Raw genomic sequence first — 18,705 nt, 5'->3', positions numbered from 1 at the left:
AGTCGAAGAAAGTATAAACTGAGGAACCCGTCTTGCAAAGTGAGTTCAATGTGGACAGGCACAGTCTGAGAAGAGGGCCCCAGTCTGGACCTCTCAGAAGGAAAAGGAGGAGCAGGAGTGGACAAAGAAAGGAAGCAGCAAGGGACAGTGGTAAAAATGAGTGTTGGTTTTTTTTGTAGACAGTAATACAGTGATCAAGCAGACAGATTCATACTGTGTAAGAGAAAACCTGCAACCAAACCCTGCCTATCTACTACTTAGCTGTGTGACCTTGGGCAAGTCAACTCAGTCTTCTTGAGTCTCAGTTTCCTCTTCCCCATTGGACTGTGCAGATTAAATAGGTTAACTGATGTACGTCACTTAGTCCAGGGCCTACCACTGTAAATATTCAAAAAGAGTTTGGGTGCTGCCTTCATCATGGTTAGGGATACAACGGAGACGAGTCGAACTGTTGGAGCAACCATGCTGTTCAACAAACCTTTAGTGAGTACATACTACTAAACAAAGATAGTACCTAGAGTGGTCAAAAACTCGGACGAAAAAATGAGACAGGTTTGAATCTAAATTCTAGTATAGCCTCTTTACTTGTTATGTAGACTTGAACAACTTATTTCTTCCGTCTAAGTTTCTAGTTTCAGCTTCATCCATACTTCCTAGGGGCTTTCTTGGTAAGGCTGGTAATGAGACACAGACGCATTCTGCGCAATGCCCAACAAGTAAACACCCATCTAGAAAACCCTGAAGACTCCACCAAAAAACTATCGGAACTGGTAAATGAATTCAGTAAGGTTACAGAAAACAAAATTAATGCACAGAAATCTGTTGCGTTTTTGTACACTACTAATGAAGTAGCAGAAAGAGAAATCAAGAAAACAATCAAATTTGCAATTGCACCAAACAGAGTAAAATACCTAGGAATAAATTTAACCAAGGAGGCTGAAGAAGACCTGTACTCTAAAAACTGTAAGACACTGATAAAGAAATTGAAGAACGGGGGCGCCTGGGTGGCACAGCGGTTAAGCGTCTGCCTTCGGCGTGATCCCGGCGTTATGGGATCGAGCCCCACATCAGGCTCTTCCGCTATGAGCCTGCTTCTTCCTCTCCCACTCCCCCTGCTTGTGTTCCCTCTCTTGCTGGCTGTCTCTATCTCTGTTGAACGAATAAATAAATAAAATCTTTGAAAAAAAAAAAAGAAATTGAAGACGACACAAATAGAAAGATCTTCCATGTTTATGGACTGGAAGAACCAATATTGTTAAATGTCCATACTACCCAAAGCAATCTACAGATTCAATGCAATCCTTAGCAAAATACAAGTAAGATTTTTCACAGAACTAGAACAAATAATCCTGAAATTTCTGCGGAACCACAAAAGACCTAGAATAGCCAAAGCGATCTTGAGAAGAGCAAAGCTGGAGGTATCACAATCCCAGATTTCAAGTGAGTTCAATGTGGACAGGCACACTATGCTACCCAAAGCTATAGTGATCAAAACTATAGTATGGTATTGGCACAAAAACAGACACATAGATCAACGCAACAGGACAGAGAGCCTAGCAACAAACCCATGCATATATGACCAATTCATCTATGACAAAGGAGGCAAAAAGATACAACTGGGAAAAGTCAATCTTTTCATCAATAAATGGTGCTTGGAAAACTGGACGGCTACATGCAAAAGAATGAAATTGGACTACTATTTTCTGTTCACTATTCAAACTCAAAATGGATTAAAGACCTAAACGTTAGACTTGAACTCATAAAATTCCTAAAAGAAAATATCATAGACAGTCATCTCTTAGCCTCAGCAATATATTCAGGGATATGTCTCCTCAAGCAAGGGAAATAAAAGCAAAAATAAACTACTGGGATTACACTAAAATGAAAAGCTTCTGGACAGCAAAGGAAACCATCAACAAAATAAAAAGGCAACCTATTGAGTGGGAGAAGATATTGATATGTCCAGTAAGGAGTTAATATATAAAATATATAAAGAACTTACACAACTCCACACCAAAAATCCCCCCAAACAATCCAGTTAAAAAATGGGAAGAGGACATGAATAGACATTTTCCCAAAGACATACAGATGGCCAACAGACACATGAAACGGTGCTCCATATTACTAACCGTCAGGGAAATGCAAATCAAAACCACAATGAGATATTATCTCACACATCAGAATGGCTCATGTCAAAAGGACAAGAATTAACAAGTGTTGGCAAGGAGATAGGAAAAAAGGGAACCCTATTCACTTCTGGTGGGAATGTAAACTGGTGCAACCACTGTGGAAAATAGTACAGAGGTTCCTCAAAAAATTAAAAATAGAAATACCACATGATCTAGTAACTCCACTGGGTATTTACCCAAAGAAAATGGAAACACTAATTCGAAAAGATACACGCACCCTTATGTTTACTAGAGCACTATTTACCATATTGCTGTTGTACTATTTACAATAGTCCAGATATGTCAAGTGTCATCCACAGATGAAAGGATAAAGGAGATACGGTATACATATACATACACATATACGGACCTGGACTATTACTCAGCCATAAAAAAGAGTGAGCTCTTGCCATCTGTGACAACACGGATGGACCTAGAGAGTAATAAGTGAAATAAGTCAGAGAAAGACAATACCATACAATTCCACTTACACGTGGAATCTGAAAACAAAATAAATGAACAAACAAACAAAAAAAACAGACTCTTAAATATGGAGAAAAACCTGGTGGCTGCTACAGGGGAGGTGAGTGGGAGGATAAGCAAAATAGATAAAGGGGATTAAGAGGTACAAACTTCCAGGTGCAAAGTAAGTCATGGAGATAACAAGTACAGCATAGGAATATAGCCAATAATATTGTAATAACATGGAGACAGATGGTGACTGTACTTAAGGCGGTGAGCCCCGAGTGATGTAGACACTTGTCGGACCAATGTGCTGTGCACCTGAAACTAACGTAACACTGTATGTCAATTAGACTTCAATAATGATATTTAAAATTCAGGGAAAAAAACACCAAAATAAATGCTCAACTCGTGTCAGCTATCATGACGATGGAACAATGATGCCGGACAATGATAATTTGGGGCATGGTACCATATTGGGCACTGGAAGAAAAGGCCTACTAACACCTTGAAAGACCTACAGTCCCTGGCATTCCTGGTCTTCCATCCACATACTAACAAAGCACGGCCAGCCTAGCTTCAGAGTGATAAGACCAAGTAGTTGATAAGATCAAGTGTGTTCAGGTGGTAGGTCCGAGGCAGAGGAAGCGCTCAAAGAAGAAAGGTTAGAGATGCCAAGTAAAAGCCAATTGCTATACCCGTTAAATACTTGGTAAGGTAATGTCTAATCTCCGGGTACTTTAAGAAGAAACAAAAACACAGGATCTGCAAATATTATATAATTAGACAAAGTCTGAATAGATGCTGGGCTGGGGGCGGGTGTCAGACATGGTGCTCATAGCTTAGAAGTCTGATGGGGAGAAGATTCCGGCAGGCACAGTGCTCAGTGCTGCCAATAGCTTCAATCAATAATGATGACCATGGTGCGGTCAGCCTGAAGACTGCATTTTGTTGGTCTCCTGGCACCACCCGCCCCCCAGAGCCACTGAGGAGTCGTTCCCCTCAAATGCCCAACCCGAGGGACCATGGCACTTCTACCCAGGTGGCTGCGCTAAAGTAAAACACGGCCCAGCAGTGACAACAAACACCCCAAGGACACAATGTGGTACCACGTGCCAAGTGCAAATCCGAGACAAGGGCTGGGGACAGCCTGTGCTGGAGGGTAGGTGCTGGCAGAGGTGAGATGCCGATGCAGACCCAGAATGTCACCACAGACGGGGAGCTGGAGCCAGGCAGCAGCAGACAGTAAGTGGCCTGGCAGACACTGGCCCTGAGAGCACGGGACTCCCACGGCTGCGGGGTGAGGGAAGAAGAGCGAAGGCCAAGTCAGGTCCTGAATTCACATCACAAATGGAAGTGAGCTCCAGCACCGAAAGAGACTCCCTCATGGAATATGCCCAAGGGAAACAGAGTGACGGGGCGTGTTTGTTTGCTGGGGGGGATGGTCAGGCCTGGGATGGCGGATACTGTGACCAGGGTGCCCTCTTTGTAAGTAGATGCTTTCTCCTGGGCAGACTGACTCAGTCTGCCTCTCGGGCCAAAAGTCCAGGCTCCAAAGTGTACTGCCCAAGCTGGCTCCCATCACCTTCTGGGATAGTGAAAGAGGTTAAAACGTCTATCTTGTCCTAGGCCACCAACCATGAAATCTTAAGCTCCAGCCACAGAGGGCTCACGGCTCAGCTTCACACAAAACCTAGGCTGACAACAGGACCGGCACCTGCTATTCTGACGACGCACCGAGGCTGAGTGAACCAGTCACTCCACCAGCCAAAGCCCCTAGAAACCCCTGGACCGGGGGCCTCCGGTGCTGCCTGAAACGCGAGGGGACAAAGTCTGCTTGGGACTCAGGGAGTAACCCAACACACCTCTTGGCCGGCTGCTCTTGAAATCCTGGCCCTGTCAACGGATGGAAATAATTTCCAGAGAAACGAAGTGTGGCTGGGCCACGTGAGCTGGGCTGAAGGGAGCCCTACCCCATCCCTGCACGGTGGAACGTGCGGTCTGTGCCACAGGCCAGGCGTGGCCGGGGTGGGGGTGGGGTAAGAGGTCTTGCCCAGGTGCCCTCTGGCCCAGGCTGGGACCCTCCGATGTTATTGCTGCTCTTGGGGTTCTTTGTCTTGATCCAGGAGGGAAGCTCCGGGCCGGAGCAGATGTCTCTAGGGTATGTAGATCCTGGACAGCTGATGATTCATGGAGCTGGACTGACCTTTGTGTGAACACACAAGCTCAGCGCCATGTCACTCAAGAAAGAAGTTTCTGTCCTGCTCCAGAACAAACTACTGCTTTGCTTAGCTGAGTCAGATCGAGACAGCAGGAGTCGCAGACACCAGTAGGACAGGGGCTTCCCCAAACAACTCTGACTTGAGCTTTAATTTCCATACCGCGTTCTCCCCCACACAGGGGCATGCCCGTGCCCATACGTGCAGCCTAAGAAGGAAGAGGAAAGACACCAGGGCCATCACGCAAGTCTTGCAAGCCAGCATGCAAGTCTGGGCTTTCCGCAAAGTGCCCACCTTGCCAGGAGCTGGAGCAGGGACAAGGCCTCCAGGGCTGAAGTGGGTGGGAGAGGGGCCAGGGGCAGTCTAAAATGTAATAGTTAATGTCATATTTGGGGCAATCTTTGGGATGCATTTTCATAACACTGCTTTCAATTTCAGCATATTGTTTTCACGGTATGAAACCTCACCAAAAGTAAGGTTCCAAAAATCTCTGATGGTGTGAATGAATACATCCTCTGCCTACAGAGAGCTCATGAGTGGGGAGGGCTTTGTTGACCAGAATCTTTGGGGCTGAGACACAGTCCTGCAGTTGTCTTATTGACGGAGGGAGAGTGCTGGTGCAAAGTTCTTCTAAGGTGTTCTGCTTTCTGAAGCCCACTGGGACAGGTGGGCAGTGGTTACGCTCAGGTTAGGATCTGGGGCCGGCCTCTAAGGTCAATGTTCTTCCCCCAAAGCAGAGCAGCGATAATAGCTCTGCCTTAAAAAACACAGGATCACATTAGGAGGTTTCCCCCAGTGCCATGTAATTTGGGGTGAGTGTCTCACCAACACTCTCCCTCTGAAAACTTCAAAACCTTCAGGCAGCTGGGTGAGTACTGAAAAAGCAGGCTTGTCCTACAATAAGAACAGACCATTTAGTTATCCCAGAAAGTATGCCTGGGGCCGTGTGTGTGTGTGTGTGTGTGTGTGGCAGAGTGCTAGGCACATTTTATGGAACTCTACCTCGGCCAACAGGGGATTTCCCAGATCACCAGAGGCCGGTAATCTGGAAAAGCAGGGCACCAGGAGGACAACTGGCTCCTCATTCCCACCCTGGCCCCCCCCTCCCCACAAATGAGGAGGCTCGAGTCTTGCCACCCCCAGGCCATAGCACGTTAAGCATCACTCCATGCCTTTCTGGAGAGGCGGAGCTGGGTGGTAGGGACGGACCAGCAGGCTAGGTGCGCTGACAGCATCGTCGAGAAGCTTCTGCGTCAGGTGACATGAGAAAACTCCGACTAGTGCTTCCGAGAACCTGGAGTCCCTAGAGGACTGTGGAGGACACGGGACCGGAGCCTAACAGCCAATGAACGCCCCTCAAGGAGCACCCCCCTCCACTGACCTCACAGTCAGGTAAAAGCACACCTCGTGAAGTCACCCCAAGAGCAGTAACCACCATTCCTGCCCCAGACCCAACAGCAGTCACCTAGCCCCACGCAAATGGCCTGGTCTGACCCTCCAGATAAAGCCTTTAGAGTTCTGGTGATATAAGTTACCCTCGAGGTCATCTGGCCTCACTTTTCACCAATAACAAGACTGGCCTTGGGTTCAAGGCCAAGGTGGGGGACCCTGGCTGGGTGACTGTCTCTCTGCCTAAACTTTCTCCCCTGTAAAGTGGGGCTAATGAGCTAGTCATACCCCTTCCCAGTGTTCCTGTGAGGAGCAAACGAGTCCCTCTTGGTAAAGCGCTCTGTAATACTGCCTGGGACGCAAGAGTTCAGAGTGGTAGCTGTCGTTTATATTACCAGCGTCCGTGCGTGGTGGCCCCTCAGCTCACCCGGAAACACTGTCGGCTCCACGGAAAGAGCTCCCTACCTCACAGGGTCCCTCATCTTCCCGCCTTCACATCCTTTACGGCTCAAACGCTGGGAAAGTATTTTAAGTTCCATGCGTCAACATCAGCCTCTCTGCCACTGTTACCCACTGGCCCCGGGGTTGCCCTCTGGAGTGCACACAGTAAGCCTGAAACCCACATCATGTGACAGGCCTTTAAATACACAAAGCCGTGCCCAGCAAACCCGCTCCACCGAAATCTTTCCCTGTCCGGGATCAATACGGCCAGGTTTCACAGGCCAGCAGCCCCTCCTCTCCGCTTACTCTAGTTTGACATTTTCCTTCCTAATTGGGATCAACAACTGGACAACGGTCCAGAAGCGGCCCTCGTGGCCAAGGGACAGCAGACTGATCCCCGGCAGAGACTGCTTCCCTCCCTAGGACTCCCCACTCCCTCTTTCTGGCTCAGTCCAGGGCGGCCACCCTGCTTGTCCATTCCTGCCCTAACTCCACACACCCCTTCGAAAACCTCGCTGGGCATCTTTCTTGGGACTCTCTTCCTTGCGATCTTAGGGATAGATGAGTAAACCTTTGCTGAATTATTTCTATATGAAAAACACTAAGCCAGATGCTTTCACACATATTATGTCTGCTCATCTGCTCCATTTCCCTTACCTGGGAATCCAACCCTGTTCTCTGATCCTGAGCTTACCTGCCCCCCTTTCCTGAGTGCTCCCTGGATGGATGCTTTCTTCCTGGCCAAGCTCATCCAAGGAGAAGGCTCTCGGACACTGCTGATGCTGGCCTAGAAGCTGAGGCCTGTGGTCTCTGCGAGACAAGAAAATGCATCTACCTTCGTTCTCCATTCTTTGCCAGGCAGGCCACGCACCTGCCACCATGATGTTCTCCCTTGTCTAGCCATGTTAGAGTTGAGATCCTGGCAGTGTGCGGTCACGTGTCATCACGTGTGCTCAGCTGGTGCCTCCACCGAGACAGAGCACGAACGTTTCAAAGACGGGGCCCAGGCGAGCTTTGGAATTCTTTCCTTCTTCCCAAAGCTCAACTCCCAGTGGCATTCAGTCAATGCTTGTCGACTGGCTGATGGGGCTACAGTAGGCCTCCCTGTCAACACGACCACCCCGAGTCCCTGACAAGCACACTGGAAACAGGCTCATTCGTCCAAGGCCCTTCCCTGCATGCCGTGGTCCTCTGAGATTTCTGCTGCTCGCTCCTTCCTTTGAACCACGCTTGTCAAACATGAGTTTACTCATCTTACTCCAGTTTCTAGAAAGGGTTCCCAAGCAAATACCAAAGGGACATCCAGCTTGTGCTTTCACAAACACAAGCGATCACCTTGCCCTCTGGCTGGATGGTACTAAGAATGTGCTAGGCTTTAAACAGTGAACCCCAACCCTGAACCCTGGCGTCCATTCCATGGTTCTCCCTGTGGCCCCGCAAAAGCCTGAGAATGCAGGAGACAGAAATCAGCTGTCCTGGGGCGCCTGGGTGGCACAGCAGTTAAGCGTCTGCCTTCGGCTCAGGGCGTGATCCCCGCGTTATGGGATCGAGCCCCACATCAGGCTCCTCCGCTATGAGCCTGCTTCTTCCTCTCCCACTCCCCCTGCTTGTGTTCCCTCTCTCGCTGGCTGTCTCTATCTCTGTCGAGTAAATAAATAAAATCTTAAAAAAAAAAAAAAAAAAAGAAATCAGCTGTCCTCACCACACAGGTAGGAAGACCACGGTCAAACCTGTCCTCATCCAGGAAATGAAAAATCAGAGATGAACAGCTCCCCATGGCTATTAACTGGATCTTAGCTAAGGAAAGAGAAGAACACTATCCTCACCTGATCTGGTGGTCGATGAAGGGAACGAGCAAAGGGGTGACATCCACAGCCCCCGGGAGGCAGGTGGGAAGCTGGAGCCTTGCCACCCTCGGGCTCCTCCTGGGGTGGGCCGAAATTCTTGCTATTATTACAAATGTCACCAACCAAGGAGAAGAGGGGGCAAAGCCCTCCACCTTGTGGCCCAGCTCCAGGTATTTCACGGACACGAACATGCTCCAGACAGAAGCTCAGGGTCCTCTGAGACACAAAGATTGGTGACTTCATGGGGAAGGCCCAATGTCCTTGGAAGGCTGTGCCGGGTCTAGTTCATTAACGAGCTCTTACTAAGTTATCTCTGATTCCTCTAAATACTTGCAGCGCTTAAGACAACGCCAGGCACACGGTGTTTGTTGATGCTGTTACTGAATCCAGGACAGGAGGAGAAAGAGAATCAAAATTAAATATAAGATATGGTTCATAACCAAAGGAGTTCCTAAAATAGCCTCCAGAGCTAACATGATTTGGGAGCAGTTATAAAACAGTCTAAATGTAAGGAAGCTTCTCGTGGACCTGGACTGCGTCTTGTGGCCCCTTATGCCATCATGATGGCACAAGGCACATCCATTTCCAGAAATCGTCTGTTGGCTGAATGGACAAATGAACACAAGAATGGGAATACGGTACAACTTCTTTCGGGCCTACTTCTAAGTATCTGAAATACCAACGTGTACCTCTCATTTTCGGATCACAAAATAAGCAGATGCTACTGACTGACCACGTCTTACCATCAGGCTCTACTCAGAGTTATTACATACCACCTTGGGCAAGGAGTAGAAAAATGCGTCCCAGCAAGCCACTCCCAACCCTGACCTCCCTCCCCAACTTTTGGCTCCCCTGTCTCCTTTCTCTCACACATAGAACCAAGTAACAAGTTAAAAAAAAACTCTTTATGAGTAACCTTTGCTCCTTGCCAAGATGACGAAGCCAAAGTTACACCATGGAACGCATCCCCCCTCCTGCTGATTCGTAACCTGCTCAGACCTGAGCCGGCATCTATCCAGCTGACCTCTAAGACCCAGCCTTCTCCCCGGGGCCTACGGGACTGCAGGCAGAGGCTACCTCCCTCTCCCACAGACCTGACCCCTACTGACCCCCAGATGAGGAATAGTAGCAGAGCCTCTATTCAGCTTAGAGCCCTCAACTGGAGTTTGGCTTCCTACCAAGGTTGCCTTGTGGCCTTGGCCCTCGGTGTCACAGATACGGATGTTCCCTTCATTCCCCTCCAGAGAGGGCCTTCGAATAAGGCCAAGTCCTCAAACTCGGATGCCTCTGGCCTTTGATGTACCCAAAGAACATCCTCCTCCTTATGACCGTGGACCTCAATATCCGTGAAGCACCTGTCAGATATCTGGCCCTGGGCAGGCCTCACAGCTCACTCAGTCTTCGCAATGGTACTACGAAGCCGAGACGCCTGTTGCCTGCACTTTACAAGTTAGGAACTAGGAAACATGTTCAAGGATGTCCAGCCAGTAAGCAGACCTACAAGCCCACCCTCTTAACCCCTGTGCTAGACATGCTAGTGAGAACCCCTTCCTCTTAGGAAACTTCCTCCAAACACCTGTCCTTTGTCAGTGAACGACTCCCTATTTTCACAACTGACAAGCCCTGGTCTAAAGGTGGGACTAACCACATTTCCTTAAGAAAAAAACAAAAACAGCCAAACATACATGTGTGTTTTTTGTAAATAAGTATTTTTAAAGTAGGTTTTTACTACGAACTCATTTACATGGGGTGTAATGTATGTATAACTCCCTCCAGTTTACAAAGTAGTATGACCAATTATCCCATCACATCCCCCCTGGAAGCCTCGTGAAGCAGGCCACCATTTCTCTTTCACAGATGAGCAACTGAGAAAAGCAAGGGGAGTCAGCCAGGAGGGCCCAGCCGGCGAGCAGCAGAGTAATCGTAAGTGACCCAGGACTTGCAGACGCCCAGAAAACACATCTTAACGTTAGCATGAGCGTTGGCGGGGCCTCGGGGCAGACGGCAGGGCCTTGGGAGTCAGGACTCAGGCTCACTGGCTGTGTGACCCAGGACCAGTTAACTAACCCATTTCTTCATCCGTAAAAGAGTGCTAATAACGACTGTGACACACGACTACCATTAGGATTAAATGAGATAATATATATGAAGTACTCAGCACACGGATCAACACAGAGTAAACACTCATTCTTATTTTTATCACTACCCCCTGCCCAGGCCAGGCCTACAGTGTGTCTGTCCCCCACTCCCTGCCTGTCCAAACAGTGGATACCACATACAGAACTCTGTATGCAGCAGGTGCTTAACACAGCTGGCGAAGAGCAGTTTCCTTATTCGTATCCAGCCCCCGCACCACACAAACAGCCGTGGCCGAGACACACAGGACACAGCCCGAGTGGGCCCAGCGCCACGGCTACGCAGGTGCGCGGCGGCCAGGACCTGTGAGTAAACAGGGAAGCCGGGCCCAGGCTCCCCCCACCCGCGGGGAGCTGAAGTACAGCCCCCTGACCCCCGGAGGTGTGGGCCACAAGCAAGATGGCGCCTCCTTCTCCACATTCTGCCTCACACCTTCCTCCGCCGGGGCTCCAGGGCTCTGCTCCCCAGGCTTGGGAACATGCCTGTCCTTGGTGAGAAGAGCAAATAGAAGCTCGTGGCCTACTTCCAGCAACCTCGCTGTTTCTCACTTTAAGATTAAAATAATAAACACACAGACAGAGAGAGGCTGGAAAGTGCAGGGTGGGGGGGAGTGAAGTGGCGTCGGAGCTGCGGCACAAGGACTCACGCAGCACAGGGCTGCGGTAACCTGGCAACCTGCACAAGGTGTGTCGGAGTGAGTGGGACGCGCGCAGTCAAGTACCAGGGCTGGGAACAGTCAGGGCTGGACGGGGGAAGGTCACAACGCGCTGGCCTGATTCCTCGTGGTGCTGAGAAGGGGGGGGGGGGGGGGGGGAGCAGATAGCACGCTTCCTGCCCACACAGCTCGTGACTCCCAGCTGTGTCCCCAACGCCTCCTAGCTGGTGGCCCCGCTAGCACCAGGCTCCAGACTCTAGATTCCTCTCCCAGGATCTTCCCTGAAATCCTGCACCATCATGTCCTTCTCCCGCTCTGACGTCTTCCGCGGTTCCCCCACGCCTCACCTAGGCATTCTCCTACTGTTCAAAGCCCCCTAGTATCTGGTCTCAAGCCACCCCTCCGACATGAGTTCCCATGTTCCTCCCATAGTGTGCCCTGGGATCTGCCTACCCACCCCTCTGCCCAAATCCGAGGTCCCAGCTCTCTCAACACATGCCTGCCGGATGCCGATGACAACCAGGCCCGGGGCTAGGCACCGAGACTGCGGGAGTACCTAGGACATACTGCCCACTTGAGCTCGTGGTCCTAGGGCCAAACCAACCCACCAACACAACTGTGGTGAGTAATCCAGGATTACCAGACCCAGAGCGCTTACCATTAGCCAGGCACTATTTTAAGCACGTCATAGTCTCCTGTAATCCTTTCACTAACCCTATGAGGTAAATGCAATTATCACCAGTCCCATTTTATAGATGAGGGGACTGAAGCAGCCCAATAAAACTCACTCAAAATCACCCTAAGTGAGGGACAACCTGCCACAGACGTGGGGCATCCCTGGCAGAGAGGCTGGTGTCAGCTCTGAGGCCTGGCAGGGCAGTCAGTGGTGACCACAGTCATGGACAGAGCCAAACACCAGGATGGTCGCTGCCCAGCACCCCTCTACTTCCCGAAGAGACGGCCTGGAAGTGGGTGCTGCAAGGGGGGGCAGGTAAAACATCACCCAAGGCTGCCCTCCCCCGCTGTAGGAAGAAGGCAGAAAGCAGGAAGGGGACGGGTATACTGGCAACAATCACTGTCACAGGGAGAGGTGATCAGAGACCCAATCCCATGGCAGTTCCTCTTAGCATCTGCACTCACCTCAGGCCGCTCCGCAGGCAAACTTAACTTAACCACATCTGTCGGGGGCTCCGCGGCTCCAGCACCTCTGGCACGAGCTGTGGGGAGGGACCTCTGGAGTGTGTGGAACGGCCTCTGATTCCTGTTCCTGCACGGCTGTGAGCTTCTACGTGGCCAGGGGACTTCAGTGGCCCGTCCAGCCCGGCGGCCCCCGCACCCGTGTCAGGTAAGCCTTCACCACCACACGGGAGGGCTGCAGCCGGGAAGCCGGCACGACACTGAGCCACAGACAGGGATGGCGCTGTGGAGCCAGGGTCCTCCAGCTGGGGCATGTCCACCTGGTGCGGGCCACTGGGGCTGTCTGCGCAGAAGGCGCGTGCAGCCTCAGGGTCAGGCGCAGCAATACGGCTGCGAGCGGGGAGACAGACTCACTGCCCTTTCAGGCCAATCCAGGCGGCCTTTTCTCATGCTCTTCTCCTCTCTCACAGTTGAAATCCCACCCAGGGAGTCCCTGTGCCTACTCTAGCCTGCGGCAGTCCCACCCACACAACGTGTCCACCTCTGACCGGCAGAAGGCACTCTTCCCTCCCCCTCTCCTCTGAGCAGCTCGGACGGTTCTTCCTGAGACTGGCTGTAATGGGAGGGCCATGCGGACAGGGACCCTCTGCTTCATCAACTGCTGAATCCCCGGGGCCTAGAACAGTGCCTGGAATACAGCAGGCACTCAATAAATACGTGCGGAAGACATGCATTATCCTTTCCACCTTACGGATAAGAAAAACTCAGTCTATTTCCCAAGGTTACAGCTAGTCTATGGCACAACCAAGATTCACGTCCAGGTCTTCCCAGGCACAACACACCACATCGTGCAATCATTTGACACTGGTATTTACTGCGTACTTGACGGGGCAAGATGCCTGGGAGGACACAGAAGATGATCCCCACAATTAAAATTTAACCCCCAGGGGCTGGGGGACAAAAAGACATGACCTTTCTTTAAAGAAATACACAGACACATGCATATATATACGCACACGTGCATATACCTGCATATATGTAAACGTATATGTAAATGTCTTGTGTATTTACAAATACCTTCTACACGTAAATCCCTTAAAGTCACCCCTAAGGAATACACGGGAGCCTACTAATTAAAATAGTTAATAAATGCACTAGGAATCCAGAGACAGCACCATTCAACAGAGGCAAAGAGGTTCCACAAGGGAGGTGGAAGCTGAGGGGAAATCTGAAAATTCCAAAACTTCCAGTAGAAATGGAAGGAACAAAGGCAACCCGAGGGGCAGAAATGACGTGTGAAAAAGCATGGAAGCAGGACTGTGCAGGCTCGGGGAATAATAGATAGCGAAGTCTGACCGGCCTAAGGTTTTCTTCCCCTTTATTTTTTGAATATTTTTTGAAAATTTATACCTCTGCTTTTAACTGTTTCATATCCTGTCGCTATCAGTCACGTTTTATCTGAAGAAAACGTTCCACTGCAATAAAAAACATATTTTTTTGAAAAACCACTGCTCACGTTCAATCTCACCATCCCACAGACGGGAACCGCTGGAATGGCCACGGTCCCAGAGCTAGCTCGGGGCCGAGCCGGGGCTGGACCGCAGGCGTCTGGCCTGCCCACGAGGGGGCAGAAAAAGGCGGGCTGCTCCAGGGCCTGACCGCCAAGGGGCTCGGGCCTCAGGGCCCTGAGCGGTAAAACAAGGGGTCTCAGGGTCCCTCTTAGGAACACATGCCTATGACGAGGACATAACCGGACACATTCGGGGCCTCTGCACTGGGGTCTCCCCTCCTTCCGAGAGAAGCTGCAAAGCTCTTTCTGCTCAAAGTCATGAGTTGTTTGTTGGTTTTTTTCCTGCTTGGCTTGTTTTGACATGAGGAAGAGGCTAATCCCCCTGGCAAACTTGGGTAATACAAGGCAGCAGTCCCCTCCCTGGAGCAGCAGGGGCAGCCGGCTCCAACAGGGAGAAACCGGATCAAGGAGTCTGACTGGTCAACACTGACCTCCCTGTTCTGGCGGCCGGTGGTTCCTACGTATCCCACTGGGGCCGCATTCCCTGAAGAGAAACCAGCTCTGGAGGCAGATGGGTTCGATTTCGCCTCCACCTGGTATTTAGCTGGCTGATCTCAGGAAAAAATACTATATAATCTGTGACTCAGTTTCCTCTTTTGTCAAACAATAACGATCTCACAGAGTTACTGTAAGGTTTCAACAAGTTAGTAAGTAGAAAACACTTAGAATAGCACCTTGAACACAGTAAACACTTGATAAATACTGCTATTACTCTTTTTCGTTTATTTGTACGCAAGGCTCCCAGAAACCTGGTCTCTGAGGGGCTGGGCCAGACGAGGCTGGTGGCGAAGGGAACCTGCTCTGGGCTGGGTAAACATCGGTGACAGGTCACACAGGCGTAAGCCTGCAGGGATCCAAAGCCTCCTTCGCGGTCTTGGGTCCCTTTCCAGCATCTCAGAGAGAGCTGGAGACAGGCAGGGTGACGCTGCGCGCTTCTCAGCTCTGCCAGGAAAACCGTGGGACTCAGAAGCAGGTAAAGACTCGGGTGTCTCCCGCCTCACCCTCTCTGCCGGGGTTCCTGCACTGGGGGGCAGCATCCGACTGGTTCCCTGTGCAGAAGATTCACGGTCCACATGCTTGGATCCTTCATTTACATCCTGTGGGAATGCTGCAGGCATTTCCTTGAGATAAATAGCTTCCAGGCAGCCAGATTTGGGGGGGGGGGTTATCTGGATATTATCTTTAAAAGCATTTCTGAATATTTCCTTAAGAACTGGGGCCAACCCTGTGGGTGTCCATAAGAATTTACCCAACTGCTTTTTCAGAAGGGGTATGTGTGAGCACAGAGACCTCTGCCGGGCCCCAGGGGAGCACGTGGGCAGCTTGGCATTTGCTTCCCGGAGTGAGATGGTGGCAGTTGTGCTATCCACTTTCTCGGTCTCCAGTCCAGCATCGCCCCGGGCTCTGCGGGAAGGAAAGTCTTGAAGACTCAGGCGAAGTCTAGGAGTAGTCCAGGCTCACCTCCTCCTTTTTAGACCCCAGCCTTTTTGTCTTTATATCCCAGCATCTAGCAGCAGCCATGCCTCTCAGCCGGGGCTCAGCGAATACTGGTCACACGGAATGGAGGCTCTGATTCCCTACCACACAACTCAGAAAACAGCCACACTCCTATTTGGGCCAGTTGTGTCTGTCCCGTGCAACTGAATCTTTATAACCACTGGTGTCCATGATAGAATATTCTACTATACTTACAGGGCAATGGGGTTGTCCCGGGGATTCTCTGGCGTCCGGTAACTATGACTGCTGCATTACTTTAGACGTAGATAACTCAAGCCTCCCAACTACTGTCTCTTCATCTTCTTTAAAATGGAGGAGATACTAGAAGTGCCAACTGCGTGTCTCACGTTCCTGGGCAAATCCTCTGCCTCGCCTATCCGCTCTCCTTATCACCCCCTTGCACACCCCATTCTTTTCCCTGAGTTGTTTCCCGAGCTGTTTCCTCCACTTGGGGTGCCCTTCTCTCTCCTCTTTACAGCACAGAGCCCCAACCATACTCCAAGGCCACATGCAAGTTCGAGACTTCCGTGAGGCCTGAGGATGATCTGTGCTTCCTGAATCTTTCTCCGCTGCTTCACACCTGTTGCTAGCGCTGCTGCCTCAGCATTTAAGAGCCCGGGCTGTCTCAGGTGTGCTTCCCCTGGTGGCACATTCTGGCCTGTACCACCACCGCCCAATAGAGATTTCCTTCTGAAATGATGTCAGACAGAGCCGAGTCCAAGTGCTGGTTTCATCACTGCCAATTCCAGCATTCCCTCCTCGAGCTCACCCTCCTGACTTGGATGTTACTTAGCAGCACCCCCTTCTTAAAACCACCATCCTGTTCTTAAGTACATGACACGACCCTGAGACCATCTGTCCTGCATCTTTCTTGACTCAGCTCCTACCTGTCCCGAGCCCAGGCACCTGCTCCTGTGGCTCCGCCCTCATGCCCTTCACACCACGGGCTTCGACCCTCCCCTCCCTTTTAGACCTGAGTTATCCTAGAACGCCTGCCGGACAGTCCACTTGAGTATCCCACGGACACGTCATGTCCAACATAACTAAAATTCATTTAATGATTCCTTGTTGAGCACCTACAAAGCCAAGACCTGTTCTGGTCATTGATCAGAAAATCATATAAAAGTTCGTGCATTGATGAATGCATGGATACCTAAAACGGGTACATCCATGTAATGGAACATTATTCAGCTTCTACAAGGAAGGAAACTCTGATATGTGCTACAACATGGATAAACCTGAAAACATCATGTCAAGCGAAATAAGCCAGTCACGAAAAGAACAAGTGTGCGCAATTCCACTTCCACGAGTCCTTAGAGTTGTCAGATTCCCAGACCCAGAGAGAAGAACGGTGGCTGCCGGGGACTGGGGAGGGCGTGGGTGGGGAGGTATTGTGAGTGGGTAGAGTTTCACCTTCGCAGGATGGAAACAGCTCTGCAGATGGACAGTGGCCGTGGCTGCCCAGCAGTGCGAATGCACTTAATGCCCTGGGGCTGGACACATAAATATGGTGAAGACGGTAAATCTAGGGGCACCTGGGAGGCTCAGGTGGTTAAGTGTCTGTCTTTGGGTCAGGTCATGCTATCTGGGTCCTGGGAAGGAGTCCCATATGGGCATCAACCTCTGTGCTCAGCAGGGAGTCTTCTCCCTCTGCCCCTCTCCCCACTCATGCGCACACGCGCTCACTCTCTCTCTCTCCCAAATAAATAAATAAAAAATCTTTAAAAATTAAAAAAGTAAAAAAATTTTTTAAAAAGATGGTAAATCTATGTTACGTGTATTTGTCACAACGAAAAAAGTCCTTGCCCTCTCGGCACCTCTCCGTATAGGACGCTTCAGTAAAAATGAGAAAAACTCAGTCCTCATGGAACTTACATTCTGGAGTCAAGATGGCGGTCGTCACGTAAGCAGCTCCTTCTCCAAATCCCACCGCCTGCACTGCCCCTTGTCTCCGTGCTGTCACTCGATTGATCCCCTTTCTCCTCCAGGGCCCATCATCCTCCCCATTGACCTTCTTCAAGGCTCTCACCTTTCCTTCCTCCTTCCCAGCATCACCACTTCCACCACCTCTTAATCTCTGAGGAAGAAGCGAGGCAGCAGAAACACCACAGTGCCTGGTTCCAGTACAGGCTCTACCTCGGGCTCCCAACAACCTCGCACTTTAGAGCTTCCATTTCCTCGCCTGTTTAAAATAAAGTGTTTGACAACGCCTTCAGGAAGGAGAGCCTCTGGATCACCCTGCCCTGAGGTCTGGTATATTCCTTGCAGGCCCTCTGCAGCCTGAGAAGAAAGGCCTCATTCAGGAGGGGAACCCAGCCTGGGAGATGACTCCCTCCAAGCGCTCCCTGGCTCTCTCTCCTGCCAGCCTGAACTTTTACTGCTTGCAACCTTGTGACTCTGGATTACCTGACCTTGCGCCCTGCCAGCCCTGCACCACTGCGGGGACCTCTTCTGACCTCTCGGCCTGCAACTGGGACAGCCTCGCCTGCTGACACTGGACCCTGCTTCTGCTTCCACACACTGGGCTGTCCTGTGGCTGTAACAACCAGGGCGCTGCTAGCCAGGCTCTGGACCGTCCCTGGGCCATCACCGCAGCCCCCATGATGGGCCTGCCTTGGCTCTGGGCCCTGCAGTGTCCTCTGAGTTCATCCGTTTTGCTAAGCAGAGTTTACAGTCTGTCTGTGATTGAGTCATTCGCTCCACAAATGCCCACTGTGATGTCTACACCACAACAGGCACTGCTCTAGGCAAGACATACAGCAGGATGGAACACTACTTCTCACACCAACAAATCCACTGCCAGGACAAACTTCCCCACGCCACGAAGACTTCAGCTCACCACTGTCGAACTCTTGCACTCCACGAGTATTTACTGAGCACTTATTATGAGCCAGGCATGGATCCAGACACGCTAATAAAACATCGATTTTAGGAAGTGCAACTTTCTAGGTAGTACAATGGTTATGGAGTATAAGCCCTGCGGCCAGAGTCTTAGTTATGTGACCCTCAGTAATGACAAAACCTCTCTGAGCCTGTGCCCTCCCTTGATAACGGGGGTAGTAGTAACTAATGGAGAAGCATGTCTGAGGAATAAATGAGACAGTCCACGCAAAATGCTCACAACACTGCTTGGCACATAAAAGGCATGTCACAATTTTTGTTTTTAGGGGACCCCAAGGTGCCA

This window comes from Ursus maritimus, unplaced genomic scaffold (genome assembly GCF_017311325.1).
Source record: "Ursus maritimus isolate PB19 unplaced genomic scaffold, ASM1731132v1 scaffold_2, whole genome shotgun sequence".
Taxonomy (NCBI): Eukaryota; Metazoa; Chordata; class Mammalia; order Carnivora; family Ursidae; genus Ursus; species Ursus maritimus.
The sequence above is the reverse complement of the archived record's forward strand: the minus strand, read 5'-3'. Positions refer to the sequence as shown.